Source organism: Hyperolius riggenbachi, chromosome 6 (genome assembly GCF_040937935.1).
Source record: "Hyperolius riggenbachi isolate aHypRig1 chromosome 6, aHypRig1.pri, whole genome shotgun sequence".
Lineage (NCBI taxonomy): Eukaryota > Metazoa > Chordata > Amphibia > Anura > Hyperoliidae > Hyperolius > Hyperolius riggenbachi.
In genome coordinates this window covers 228,271,123-228,285,753 of record NC_090651.1, presented here as the reverse complement: position 1 = coordinate 228,285,753, position 14,631 = coordinate 228,271,123, and positions in this window count along the sequence as shown.

Sequence of the window (14,631 nt, the reverse complement as noted above, 5' to 3'; positions counted from 1 at the left end):
AATACAGTGATAATAACAGATGCCCTGGAGCACAGTAGTGGAAAAAATTTGCTTGAGCTTTTATGTGGCACAAATTCAATCAATGTCACTGTAAGGGCCGGTTCACACTTGCGGTTTTGCAAAAACCGCACCGGATGTCCGGACCGCACCGGAGCCGGATCGGACCTGAACCGTACGGTTCCTGTCCGGATCCGGTCCGGTTGCATACGGTTTCCGTGCGGTATGAACACGGTTGCGGTCCGGATCCGGATTCTTAAAGAGTAACAACCTGTATAAAAACAAAAAAAAATGTTGGGGTCTGGGAGGTCAGCAGAAGGGGGACCTGTGGAATCAGGCCCTCTGCTGTTTAGCACTCACCTCCACCTCCGACATGCTGCCAACATCTCCGGATCCGGATCCAGCTGTGCTGCTCCACTCCAAAATGCTTGCCCATGTGTCCCCAGCCAATATCGCCGCAAAAATCCGCATAGGAAGTGGGGTAGAACATCCGGATTTTTTGCCAGTGTGTTGTGCGCTCTCCGGTTCTCATTGGTTTCCATTGGCCGGATGGTGCAGTCCGGCTCCGCCCCGGATACGGCTGCCGGAGGAGCCGGACCAAAAAATAGCGCATGTTGGAACGGACACCGGAGTCCGGATCCGGTCCGGCTCCGGTCCGGACGAAACGGACACATGTGAAGCCTGGCATAGACTTACATTGCTATGCCGTGCGTCCGTTTCGTCCGGCCAGCATGCGGTGCGGCTCCGGCACGGCTATTCCGGATAGCCACCGCTAATGTGAACCGGGCCTAAGTGGGCGTGTGTGTGGCTGCATGCCAGTGTGCACTGTCTGTGCACGATCACACAGACACTGAGAATGCTGCAACACTTCAAGCACAATACAGTGATAATAACAGAGGCCCTGGAGCACTATTTTGCTTGCAGTGGGCACTGGGCACAATGGTGGGTGCCTGTGTGCTGTGGAGTGTTGCATACACAAAAAACAAAACAGCAGAAGGATGAAGTAGCCCTCAGAAGGGCTGTTTGGGATGATTAAACAGCAATCAGCCAGCGAGGATCAAAATTAACAAGCATAGCTAACGCTTTCTCTATCTCCAGCAAGCTCTGTCCCTTCCTACTCCTATTCCAGCCGAAGACAGACTGGAACATGGCAGGCGCTGCAGCGTTTTTATAGGGGGCGAGTGGGTCTGTAAGGGAGTGCAGGCTGATTGGCTGCCATGTGCCTGCTGACTGTGATGTAAGGGGTCAAAGTTTAGCCCAATGATGATGTATGGAGGTGGGTCGAAGAGCGCCATGTGCTCGTGGCGAGCATGAATACCTGACCTCTGCCAAATAGTGCTTGCCGGCGACCTATTCGAGCCATCTCTACCCAGGAGGATGCGGGGCCATCAATGCCCGGTAAGGGGGGGGGGGGTGTTTATAAAGTCATCTGGGAGTCCCCTCGCCAGGTGAAATGATTATAGTGGTACTGACATACCCCTTACTCATTTTCACAAACAGTTAATGGGAAATAAAAATGCAACCACGAAAAAAGAGTAGTTTAATGTTCTACATTTACCATAAATACTTAACTTTTGTTATTCCCACGACAATATCCTCGGAAATAATCCTGCACCATAGCCTCTCGATACCTGATGAATGACGTAGAATTCTGCACTTGCCTATCCTGCCCCAAGGACCAACAAACAGTGACACTCATGTCAATCTCATTCCAAGCCCTGGACTTGCTATACTAAGTATAGCATGCCCCAGAAAAATGGCATTCTGCTGCAGTATGTCATTTTGCTGCCTTTAACCTCTTGAGGACTGCAGGGCTAAACCCCCCTAGTGACCAGGCAATTTTTAGTTTAAAAGGCCACTGCAGCTTTAAGGCCAAGCTGCAGGGCCGCACAACGTAGCACACGAGTGATTCTCCCCCCCCTTTTCTCCCCACCAACAGAGCTCTCTGTTGGTGGGGTCTGATCGCTCCCCCCATGTTTATTTTTTTTTTAATCAATATTTATGTTTGTGTTTTTTTTTTTAAACCCCTTCCCTCCCTCGCTCCCTCCCTCCCCACAGCCGGCCAATTACGGCGATCGGCTGTCATAGGCTTCTGCCTATGAGAGCCGATCGCTCTCTTGTCCCCCAGGGGGACAGCCGTGTCACACGGCTGTCCCCAGTGCAGCGCTGCTGCTGATCGCAGCGCTGCACAGAGTAAATAGACGGCGATCACGCCGTCTAACAGTCTCCCGAGCGGCAGTAGCCGCTCGGAGACTGAAGGCGGGGCGGAGCTCCGCCCCCCAAGCAGGAGATGCGCGCGCAGCCTGCGCGCGATCTCCTGCAAAACAGAGCCCCAGGACTTTACGCCAATTGGCGTTAGGCGGTCCTGGGGCTGCCGCCGCGGCCACGCCTACTGGCGTGACGCGGTCGGCAAGAGGTTAAAAAACATTTTTTCATCAGTAATCAAAATCTATTTTATCAAAAACGATAACGCCTTTTTGAACAAAAAAAATTCTCTCATGCCCACTTTTCTCATTAACATACCCTGCAATTTAGTGATTCTAGCATGTATGGCGGCTTTGCTATTAACCGCTAAAGTTGGAAGTAATTGACTTCAATGTTAAATGCGAACACACATTTTTACAGCAAAAATTCAAAGTAAAACAAGTGGCAAACAGTTGTTACATTGCTGGGGGGCTCTGGAGTCGAGGAGTCGGAGCAATTTTGGGGTACCTGAAGTTGGAGATAACTGTGCAAGAGCTGTGGAGTCTGAGCAATTTTGGGTACCTGGAGTCGGTGGTTTTATAAAATGAGGAGTCGGAGTTTGAGTCAGATTATTTTTGTACCGACGCCACAGCCCTGGTTATTCACCAGGAACTAGTTCGTCCATCCCTACTTGAATGTTTTGGGAACACATATGCTCATTTTATATTTGACGACAACAACATGCTTCAAAATATTGTGACAAGGCAACAAAATACTGGAAGAGTTGTGCAAAACACACAAAAAAGACCAGAAACCACTTTTACAGCAATTGAAGACAGGACACGCGAATAAGTAAATGTGTAAAAAGTAAATGATGTTAATTAACAAAAGTGCAACGTACACACAAGAGACCACCAATCCTATCTACAGTAACTAGTGCAATATAGACATATAGACAACAGGCAAGCAATAAACACAGATTTATACACATATGTACAGCTGGTTATATGGCATCTGCTGGTGGGAGGTGGAAAAAACACAACACAGTTCACAAGCCAGACACTTCCTGTAAGTGAGTTGACAAACTGCAGGCCAGGCAAGTACAAGCTAGGCCACCTGCTGAAAGCCAGTGAAGGTTCAGCAATGCGGCAAACAATGCCACCAGCAGGTAAGGTCAATTATTTCACAATTCGTGACACTACTTCCCAAACAATATATACCTCTGACCCCACAGCCAGTTTTTAGTACCCAGGGGCAGTGCTCATTTCACGATGAGGATCCATAGCCACTTTTTAGCACTCAGGCCAGTCCTCATTTGACTCCAAGGACTCATTTGTGTAAACCAGATAGCAAGCCTTCTTTGTACGCCGAGTCTTTCTCAATTCACATGACTCCAGAGTTAAGCAGACCTTATATGTCCAAATCTGATTCCAAGAAGAAAGCAAAGAGCATGCACCTTCCGTCTAAATAGTGAGATTTAATGGCAGTAAAGACAACCTGTAAAATTGTGCAGGCACTTCATATCAATACAGTATGGCAATACGTATGCTTGTCAGACATCTCTTACGTGACCGGCAAAAAACTCGGTGGCTGGTGCTGGAGGTGGGTGCCCGGCTAAGAGCCTCCCCACTCTTAGCCGGGCACCCACCTCCAGCACCAGCCACCGAGTTTTTTGCCGGTCACGTAAGAGATGTCTGACAAGCATACGTATTGCCATACTGTATTGATATGAAGTGCCTGCACAATTTTACAGGTTGTCTTTACTGCCATTAAACCTCACTATTTAGACGGAAGGTGCATGCTCTTTGCTTTCTTCTTGGAATCAGATATTGATGCGAGTTTCTTCTTTGGTGAGCTGTGCACACGTCTGGGTGGCAGAATTTGACAATTTAGCAGCAAGCACACAACTAAGGACGCTGGAAAGACGGTTTTGCTATGTGATTATACTTTTTTGCTCTTTGAAGTTCCTAATTGATGGGATGTGCCATACACATACCTCTTTCTCCCTCTTGAAGTGAATCCTTATATGTCCAAATGTCATTACTTTTGCCCTGGTGACACATTCCCATACAAGCAAACAAGTATCCTTAGAAGTTGAAGTCTTATAAAATATTACAGCATTATGCATGGTGATAAAATATTTTAGCACATTGCACTCATTAAGAAACATGATAAATACCTGGAAAAGCTTAGTGCCAAAATAATTTAAAATTAGCACCACTAATACCAATATGTAATTTGCATATAAAAATTATACTAAAGTTATCTCCTATTTCATTAGATTCAGAATCTGTGAACCCAATATTTCTTAAAGGCGTTATCCGGGCATTATAAATAAAGGCTACTTACCGGGGGCTTCCTCCAGCCCCAAGCTCCCAGGACCTCTCTCGCCGCACCTCTGCGCGCAGCCGTTCACCGGAGCTCCGTCCTGGTCCCCGGCGATGACGCTCCGGCACACGTAGCAGTGATTGATAGCGCCGCTCGCGCAGGCGCAGTACAGAGCGACCTGGGGGTCGCTCTGATGTCATCGCCGGGGTCCGGGACGGAGCTCCGGCGAATGGCTGCGTGCAGAGGTGCGGCGAGGGAGGTCCTGGGAGCTTGGGGCTGGAGGAAGGCCCCGGTAAGTAGCCTTTATTTTCTTTATAATGCCCGGATAACTCCTTTAATGAATGCAAAATGACAACATTTCTAGCACTTTTTGTATTGAAGTGGAACTGGTACTATATTCTAAGGATGATCAATGAGATGCAAAGGTTTCCAAATTATGCAAATGTATATTCAAATATATGCAGTTTGAAAATGGACCAATCAATTTAAACCCAGGTTTAAATTGATTGGTCCATATTCAAGCTGCATATATTTGCATAAAATTTGCATCAACTCAGAATAATTTTGCATATCTCTGATCATCCTAAGGGCCCTTTTACACTTAATCAGTTGCTCTCAGTTATAACCGAAAGAAAACAGATTTTCAAAGTAATGCCCATGGTTTCCTATGGCACCTTTCACACTTAACGCGTCTTAACTGAAATCTTTTTCACAATGCACTGCTATGGAAAAAATGCGTACTAATGCACACCAACTAACAAGTGCAAATGGGCCCTTACTGGATACTGATACCTAGAAGGAAACTAGGAAATATGTATGAATTATTCTATAATGGTTTAATAGCGACATCAATTGAGCTGTTACGAGGAATACATGTCACCTCAGCTCATTTAGCTACCTATAACAAAACTAATAGTTGTTTTAGCTGCTGTGATACTAATGGAAATACTTTGCATATATGGTGGAAGCACAGCAGCAAGTCTGGACATGGTTCTATGGCGTGTGGCATGGTCTTCTAAAGCAAATACCTGGTGATTTAGTAAACAAAAGCTTTGGTAAACAGAAAACGTAACATCCCACGGGGTAATCTACTATTAAGATTTTTATCATAATATATCATATGACAATTTTTCTTTATAATAAGGAACTGAGGGGGCAGTTCAGTTGGTAAAGAGAACCAACAAAATTTATATTAAGTAGAACATAACTGACTCATCTGTAATCATCCTGCTAACATTTTGAGGAATCCTCAGGAACACTAATAAAGGGTCCAGTGGAGACACCAAAAACATTCTTCAACCCCAAGCCATGCACGATTACAGGGACAGTATCTACAGAGAACATTCCAGTGTCGGCACACATTTTGGGGGACAATATTCCTCAAATAAAGGTGATATTTATAAATTAGACATTTATAAATTAGATAAGTTTTTCTTAGTATCATCTCTTAAGATTCCCTCAAATGAGACCTTATTTACATTACATGCCTCAACCAATCTTTAAGGGAATCATATGGGTGTCCAGTCTACTAGATGCATTTTTTAAATAGTTTGAGATATGTTTTACTGGTTACTGCCTAGGTGTGTCTCATATAAGTTGAAATATATAATTAATTTTTTATTATGTTGACAAATCTTATAGTTTAAAACAAATCTTTGTTATATGTTGACATTTTTTTGTGTTTCCAAGCACCCCCCCCCCCCCCAAGAAAAAAAAATAGCCGGGAGGGGGCAGATTACTGTTGGGCTGGTAGGGATGCAGGCTAGGGAGGGCTCTCAAGAGCAAGGCTCATCCCTGCTGGAGTCTTCTCTCTAGCCTAGGTGGAGACCTCTCAGTCCTCTCCACCTTGCTAAAGAAATGGTGAAGGTGGAACGGAGCTCCGTCATCTAAGCAGGGATGCACGCGCATTGGTGCACATGATCCCCTGCAAAACACTCCCCCAAGACTTTATGCCGATCAGCGTTAGGCGATCCTGGGGGAGCCACCGCGTTCACGCAGTATTACAGTGGTTAACCACAAACATTGGCACCATTGACTTTAATGCAATTTTCTGACTTTGAACATTCAAATCAGGCGTTTTTCGGGACAACCTGAGCCAAATGCAAATACAGTAACGATTGCACCCTGAACACCACCACCAATCAGCATCCTCTACTTATAAATCTGGGAAACAAAATCTATATAGGTTTTTTTTTTCCCCAGAATATAGGTCAAAGAAAACTGGATCATTTGAAGACTTTGTATCAAAAACACACAAGCCATTAAAACTATAAAAAGATGAGTGATACAGGGATGTTTGGAACCAATTGTTTCTAGAGTGAAAATGTTTTTCCTAATACTTTGTCCTCTAGACAGACAAGATGAATGCACAGCGTGATGACACTTTCTTCCAGTTATATATCTAAAGATTAACAGTCCATGTGTAAAGTCTCTCCCCTGAGTACAAAATGTCCCTTGTTAGCAGCTACCAGATGAATAAAACAAGACTGGTGACATTAAATACACCACAGAAGTGTAGATGCTACAGAGCCATGTACCCTCTTCCAAAATGAGGTAATAGCATGGTACAAGTTATAGACTATTACATTCAAAGGCAATTACAGATTCATTTCTGAATTTAACTAGCTCAATGTTAAGTTCTCATTCTGCCCAAAGGGGATTCTGCTTCCTGTGGACCAAAAAGAAAAAAAAATGTACTTAAAACTACAAAGTCCATCATGAAATATCGGGCTTTCTGTAATATGTCAGCCATCATGTCAGCCATCACTCAGCCCCAGAGCCGGATTAAGGCTAAATGGGGCCCTAAGCAAAGTAACTGATTTGGGCCCCCCATCATGTCGTAATAGAATCAGAAGATGCAGCTGCACAGCAACATGCCGCACACACCGGGGCAGCTGAGCTACTGGTTGCTATGGGCAACAGCCCGCTTTCCTCTGTGGGTGCACAATGCAGGGAATAGCAGCGGCAAAATGCAGTGTGAGAGATGAATGGCTGGGACATTTGCACTCAGGGGCTGGGGCAACCCTTGTGAAGAGGGCGCCAGATATCACAGCAGCAGCATTTTCCCCCTGCATCTCCAGCCTGGCAATAGCAGACAGCTCTGGACACTGCCAAGCCGGAAGCCGTTCCCCAGACAGAATTACATAACCACCCCCACCACGAACAACCGATTTCCTCCCAAACTAGACAGCCACCATGTAGCCTCCATCCCAGTGAATACGATAGTCCAGCAGAGAAGGCAGCCGCAGCGGGGGAGAATGACAGCACCAGATGACTCACATTCACCTATTGCGATCCAAGCAATAGAGGTCCCATCATCCGGAGCCCATCTGTCTCCTCTAGAGTGCTGCCGTTCTGTTACTACTACGATTACTACTTTATATCATACAACTCACAAACATGGGAAAGAAATGGTCAAATGGGATGACAATTGGCTATAATTTTCACATTAGATTATAATAACAATGTTCTCATGCATCCTGCCAACAATATTGAATTATTATAAACAAAGAATGAGGATTGGCTATTGGGTGCATGAGAAAATATAAAACAGCTTTATTGGGTATCAAGTCTAAAAACCTTCACATCATACAAATATTATATAATCTAGAGATATAAAAATATGGCTCAATTCCCTCAGGCATCGCCCAATGGAAAAAATTGAGGCTGCAGTCCTCAAAAAATCCCCACATAGGAGTTCCACTCATAGGACCTTTTTTCCATGGTCCTATGAGTGGGACTCCTATATGGGGATTTTTTGAGGACTGCAGCCTCAATTTTTTCCATTGGGCGATGCCTGAGGGAATGGAGCCATATTTTTATATCTCTAGATTATATAATATTTGTATGATGTGAAGGTTTTTAGACTTGATACCCAATAAAGCTGTTTTATATTTTCTCATGCACCCAATAGCCAATTCTCATTCTTTGTTTATAATACTACTATTACTACTTCCTGTCTGATCTGAGAATCAGGAAGTTCAGAGCGGGCGGCTGTACTGTAGAAGAGACAGATGGGTTTCAGATGACAGGATCTCTATCGCTTGGATCATGGATAGGTGAGTGAGCGTTTGCCATCTGCTGCTATCATTCTTGCTGCAGCTGTGGTTCTCTGTGGGAAGGGAGGGAGGAGTGGGCAGCGGCAGAGCGCACAGTAGCAGGAGGGGGACCTAGGAGGAGAGCCTGGCTCTGAAGACAATCAGCAGCGCACGGCATCATTTGACAAGACAAATAACATTTATATTGCGCTTTTCTCCTGGCGGACTTAAAGCGCCAGAGCTGCAGCCACTAGGACGTGCCCTATAGGCAGTAGCAGTGTTAGAGAGACTTGCCTAAGGTCTCCTACTGAATAGGTGCTGGCTTACTGAACAGGCAGAGCGAGATTCGAACCCTGGTCTCCTGTGTCAGAGGCAGAGCCCTAAAAGGGACTCTGAGCAGTGCCTGTGGGTATGCCTTTAAGCATACCCACAACTAATTAATTACATCCTAACACCTACCAGCATGATGTTTGTAATTATATCCTCTTTAGTTCCTTATATTTCATTGCATTGTGCTGAATCGAACTGCCGACTTTGGAGAAAAGTCGTCCTGTGTAATACAATGTAACTATTGAAAGATGCATATCATTTTAAAGCCCTCTTTCTCCTCTTTCCAATGATAGATAAACTGCCACCCTACGACTTTTAGTTTTCGCTATTTTTGCGAAATTGCAGTGGGCGCAATTTCAATCGCGAAAATAGCGAAAACTAAAAGGCATAGGGTGGCGGTTTATATATCATTGGAAAGAGGAGAAAGAGAGCTTTAAAATGATATGCATCTTTCCATAGTTACTGCACTGCTCAGAGTCCCTTTAACCATTACTCCATCCAGCCACCACTGACAGGATGGCGAGGGCTGGTTTATGTGCTGATGGGGCCCCTTTGACTCTGAATGGGGCCCCAAGCGACTGCTTTTGTTGCCTGGTCGGTAATCCGGCCCTGCTCAGCCCCCTGTAATATGCCAGCATCAATCCATGCCCTATAATGTGGCAGTTAACAGTTTGTTACCTAGAACATCTCAGACATGAATCTCAATCTATCCCCTCTAACATCCTGACCATAAGTCCATTCCCACTAACATCCATCCTACCATCCATCAGTCCTTCTGTAAAATGCAGGCTCATACATCATCCATAACATGGTAAATGTATCTTCCTGTAGCATATCAGCCATCACTGCATATCGCATTTCATGAGGTCACAATGTTTTCTTGCTAATACATAAAGTAACTAATCAAGTGATTTTTAATCTGTGCTCGAATGAACCCCAGGGAGTCAGTCTCAGGGATTTATTCATTGAGTTAGGTCTTTGTTTGTGAGGAACATTCATGTGTTATTGGTTTTGTTCTTTGAACACAGTAATTTTATGTGCAAGTGATGAATGGTTCTTTTTGTGCAGTAATAAATACTGTATATACATCAATGTTTTGAATTTAATTGAAAAAAAAAAAAATATATATATATAAAAAAAAAATATATAAATATATATATATATATATATATATATATATATATAAATATATATATAAATATATATATAAATATATATATATATATATATATATATATATATATATATATATATATATATATATATATATATATATATATATATATATATATATATATATATATATATATATATATATATATATATATATATATTTTTTTTTTTTTTTTTTTTTGGGACTAAGGTTCAGGGAGTGCCCGTATGAAACTTGTGGGGTCTGTACCTCAGGTTAAAGTACTGGACTAACCACTCTGTGCTTCGGTTTCTGTCTGTAATATTTCAGCCATCAGTGCATCTGTCCAGAACTTTGCTAGTCACTCCACCTATCACTTATTAACTTGAGTAAACAGTGCATTTTTCTTTAGTAATTGTTTTTTTTACAGAAATGAACTGCTTCCTGTGAAGTAGCTTTCTCTTATTGCTGATGTTGCAGGTAGGAATACGGCTTAAAGAGAACCTGTACTGAGTAAAAATATTTAAAATAAACACATGAGGTAACTTCAAATGAACATTACATAGTTACCTTGCCATCAGTTCCTTTCAGAAGCTCACCATTTTCTTCTGACAATGATCCCTTCCAGTTCTGACAATATTTTGTCAGATCTGAAATATATCAGTTGCTGTCAATACAATATCCGTTGCTGTCAGTTATAGCTGAGAGGAAAACTGAAGTACCAGGTAATGTCCATGTTTCCCTATAGCTCAAGTGGGCGATGTTACAGTTTAACTGTGTGCTGACCAGAAAGCTGTTATGGGTAATGGCCATTTTCAAAATGGAGGACAGAAAATTCCCTTGATCACAGTGAACAAACAGGATGCGGGACAGGAGAAAGACGCTGAGGAGTAGACTACATGGAAGGTAAGTATGACTTGTGTATGCTTATTTTGACTTTTAATTTTCAGTTCAGGTTTTCTTTAATGACAGCGGCATCTCCCCAACATAATTTCTCAAATTATAGAAACTTTTAGCCTCCCCAGTCCAACCATGTGAGTGTACACCCACAATACTACGAACTACATCTTCCAGAACAGTACCTCTGTGGTGTCTAAATATAATTTATTCACTGAATCTATGCCATAGAAGCAGCTACAATTCAGCACATGGCTATTGCTGTAATGCCGAGATGTGTATTCTTCCACTCTTTGATGGAACAAATATCTGTGCAAACGTTACCGCCATCTATTATGTCAGCAATAATCTGCCTTCTCTATAGTTAAGATATACTTTAAATTGGCTTTGGAATGATTGGCCAATGCTCTGGCGACTAAACTGATGCATATCTGCTCTTAAAAGAAGCAAGGGCATTGCTGACATAAGAGATGCAGCTAAACTCTATTCCATCAAGGAGGTGAACACAATACATTTCATCAAAAGGAACAGCACAGCAGCAGCTCTCTGCTGAATTTCATCTGCTTCTATGGTGTAGGCACAGTGCTTACATCAAATTTACACAGTACAACATTGTTCTGTGATAGTATAGCCAGAACCTGGTCACGTATCAAGCAGTACATCCTTAATGATGATGCCAAATGTGAATTAGCCTAACATTCAGTTAATCCCTGTAAACTATAATTCCTTTTCAAAAACACTTGTCAAGCTTCTTTAATTACCAGTACATTTTCAACATAAAAGAGGTGTGTGTGGTGTGTGGTGTGTGTGTGTGTGTGTGTGTGTGTATATGTGTGTGTGTGTGTGTGTGTGTGTGTGTGTGTGTGTGTGTGTGTGTGTATAAAAACATAGAAGACAAAACAGGCAAGCAGGAAATTTGTCTGCCTGTGTTCAGCAGAAGTTTGGGTGCTGCCATAGGTTACCGTAGAAATAATGTCAATGAAGGAAAATTTGAGCGCCTGCGGCAGTTAAGGTTAGACATGGGGGTTGGTTAAGAGGAACTTCAGCCTAAACAAACATACTGTCATTAAGTTATATTAGTTATGTTAATTAAAATAGATAGGTAATATAATCTCTTACCCACTCTGTTTTAAAAGAACAGGCAAATGTTTGATTTCATGAGGGCAGCCATCTTTTTGGTTGAAAGGAGGTGACAGGGAGCATGAGACACAGTTCCAACTGTCATGTGTGCTGATCACCCCTCCCAGTTGCTAGGCAACATGAACAACAACATAGGAACTCCCATCATACTTTGCACAACATCAGGGGGAAAAAAGCACGGGCAGTTTTCTTTGATGGGTGGAGCTTAGCTAAAAATGCAGCTAAAAATTATGCTTTGGTAAGAAAAACAAAGTTCTGATGCTGTGAAACTGTTAAAGAAACACCAAGCCTTTTCAGTTCTGCTGAGTAGATTTTTAGTCCGGAGGTTCACTTTAAGGTTGGCCGTGGGAGGGTGGTGTGGTTAAGGTTAGCCATGGAGGTGGATGGTGGTTAAGGTTAGCTGTAGGAAGTGGTGAGTTAAAGTTAGGCATCGTTAGAGGGAGGGTTCAGTGTGAGAATAGGGTTATGTTTAGCTGTATTAAAATATCAGTATTACCAATATTTTACTATCGTCATTTGCACTGTAAGAGCAGATTATAGGTAAATTTAAAGATATTCTACTATCCGCTTTTGTGGCCACCCAAATTTCCAAGCGCCTTCTTTTTCCATGTAAGCCAAGGAAGGGTCTGTGAATAAAAATGCACATATGCTGCTTCAAGTTATCTTTTAATGAAAATCTTGCTTTTTGCATGCTTCTGTAGAATATTGTTTTCCAAAGTCGGCGCCATGTGGTTAGAAAATCGACAGGGAGTACTGCAGAAATTGCATAAAAATAGCACCAAAGGAATACTGCGGACCTGGTCAGTGAAAAAAAATGTAAATCGATGGATAATTCAAAACTAAAAAAAAAAAAAAAATCTAAAGAAAATCTTAAAGTAGGAAACCCCTGTTATAGTAAAATCACAAAATTAGTCACCAGATAAAATAGTTAAGAATTTCTCATTTGTTTCTTTTTAATGTCTAGGTCAATGTTCAAACTAGAAGAGGCTAAAGTATGTAGAGTCAAAATTCAATAAGACTTACTTTGAAATAGTTCAAGAACTCTAAAACCTCCTCTCTAGTAAACATTGACTTACTTTATCACACGCAACTTTCAAACACAAGTATCACTGTCATGAAAATGATCATAGCAGTCTGGCATTGTATGATTCAGACACCATGGCCTCGATTCATAAAGCATTACCTCATGCGGTAATGCTGAAAACAGCAGACTTTACCGACCACTTAGCAAAATGTCAATTCATAAAGGCTGTTACCGCATGAAAAGCTGACATTACCGACCAGGGAGATAAATTACCGACTTGGCTGCAGTTACCGACAACACATGTCAGTAAATTGTCAGAAAATGTCAATTCATAAAGCCTTCAACAAGCGGTAAGCCTGGCGGTAGTTACCGACACCTCTGGTGAGGTCTTAACAAGTTACGGACTGCTCTGACAGCTCTGATTAATGCAAAGTGCAGAGAGCCGAAAGTCTGTTTGATTCATCTGTGGAGAGAGCCAGAAGCCGTCTGTGTGAATCATTTCTGCAGGCAGGGAAAGACTGTGTGACTCATCTGTCTGAGTCATCAGTAGAAAGAGCCGTCTGTGTGAGTAATTTCTGCAGGCAGGGAAAGACTGTGTGACTCATCTGTCTGAGTCATCAGTGGGAGAGCCAGAGAGAGCCGTCTGTGTGATTCATTTCTGCAGGGCAAAATGGGAATCGGGACACTGCTCTACTCTACCGCTCAATGGGCTGCGGTAATTTACCGACCTCCAAGGACAGCTGGGGAAATCTTTATGAATTAGCACACAGACCGGGAAAATACCGAGTGCGGTATTTTCCCGACAAGATTTTTTTTATCGCACTGCTGTTTATGAATCGAGGCCCATGTTTCAATACTAGGAGTAGGTCTACGTAAACTTCATAAAAAATATGGGTTTGTTCTATCTACATATTGACGGCCATATTGGGCACTTCAACAAATATACAATGGGTGTATAAGAGCAGGTAAGAGGCTATTTAATGGAACATGTATATTGCAAATAATTTGAAAAAAAAACCTCCAATTAAATTAGTTTTACAAGAAAGGCAGTGCACAAACTGAACAAAACATCAATCAGAGATTATAAACTTGATCTATGAAACTCGAAATTGTATTTATTGATGTACACCGGTATATGTAAGCATTAAATAAAGATAAATAGTTTGTCAGGCGCAGCACTAGGTGTTAGATTGATATTCGTTTGGACATAGAAGTTCTCTCTTTTTAGGCCACATCTAGAGTACAAAATAGAGTTTTGGTCACCAAATTATAGGAAGAACATTTACATACTAGAACAGGCACAAAGATGGACAGCTAGATAAATCAGAGGGATGGAAGGTCTCAATTCCCCCCCCAAAAAGGTTGGACAAACTGAGGTTATTTAGCTTGGGGAAAAGATTGATAAGGAGTGACCTGATTAACGCGTATAAATACATCAGGGGGCAATACATAAGCTTTGCAGATAAGCTTTATGTCCTCAGGCTTGTACAAAGGACAAGGGGCATGATCTACATATGAAGGGGAAAAAAAGTATTGCCATTTATTTAGGAAGGGGTTATTTA